This window comes from Arvicola amphibius, chromosome 4 (genome assembly GCF_903992535.2).
Source record: "Arvicola amphibius chromosome 4, mArvAmp1.2, whole genome shotgun sequence".
In the NCBI taxonomy this organism is placed as follows: Eukaryota; Metazoa; Chordata; class Mammalia; order Rodentia; family Cricetidae; genus Arvicola; species Arvicola amphibius.
This window is the reverse complement of record NC_052050.1, coordinates 53,883,422-53,884,629: the sequence shown is the minus strand read 5'-3', so window position 1 is coordinate 53,884,629 and position 1,208 is coordinate 53,883,422.

Sequence of the window (1,208 nt, the reverse complement as noted above, 5' to 3'; positions counted from 1 at the left end):
GTTAGTACTGCATGCTGCTTCTCTGAAGAGGGAGACTGGGGGAGTGGGTTTAAATGAGTGACGAGCATTTGAGCCTGCAGTATGGCAGCAGGATTCCATCCCCACCTCGTGTTGTTCTGCTACCTGTACCTAGAAGTAGCAAAGGACAAGCTGCCAGGTCTCATGTTCTGTACAAGGAAACTTAGAGCACGGGGAGCCTTGCCACGTGAGAGCACAAGGATGGGGTGGGTGTGGGTTGCCGCCTTTGTGAGTTTGACTTGGTTTAGTGTGCAAAAGCATCATGCTGGGATAGGTCTACCCAGCAGTCAACCAAAAGAGCCAGGGGAGCAGGTGGAGTAGGGAGGAAACAAAATTAAAATTCTTCCAAAACTACTTTGGAAAAATTTGGCTGAATATCTACAAGAAGAAATAAAGTTGCCTTACCTTACATGGCCAGAAAGATGTGTGACTTTAGAGTAAATGACATTTTATATGCAACTAGTAGCCTGAATCCTTTCCAATTACTTAGTTGTCCTTTTAACATGGTTTTCCCACGTTCTCACCCTATCCTCGGGGCTTCAGAGTGAAAAGAAGCTGGGATTATAATCCCTGCCCTAAAGAGGGAATCGCTGAGGCTCAAAATGATCAAGGGACTTACCCCTGGTCACACAGTCCTGGGCAACATCACTCTACCTGTAATCTGGTTTCTCAACTAGGATGCCTGTCTCAAGATGGGAGATGCTGGATGTCAAGCCCTGAGCATGCATCCCTGCAACCTCATGTATTTTTGTTCTTGTGAGGCTTGCTTCAGTAACTGCAGCCTGGTAGCAGTAGAACGCCTTAGTGTAATTTACAACTGGACCCCTGAGACAGACTCTGTGAAGATGTGTGGCTTGGGTTGGAGAAAGATTCAGTGGTTAAGAACGTTTGTTGCTCTTGTTGAGGACCCGAGTTCAGTTCCCAGCACCCATATGGTCCCTCCCAGCCATCTGTAACTCCAGTGCCAGGAGGGATCTGTCATTCTCTTCTCTCTTCTGGCTTCTGCAGGTACCATGCACATAGTGCATGTTACAATTACATGCATGCATGCATATGTACATACACACGTACAGGAAAAAATGGTCATACAGCTCAAATAATAATAATTTTAAAAAATCTTCTGGTATACTGGACAGTGCAGAGTATGATTTTTAAAATAATCTCCTTTAGGGTCTGTGAGTTCAGCAGCC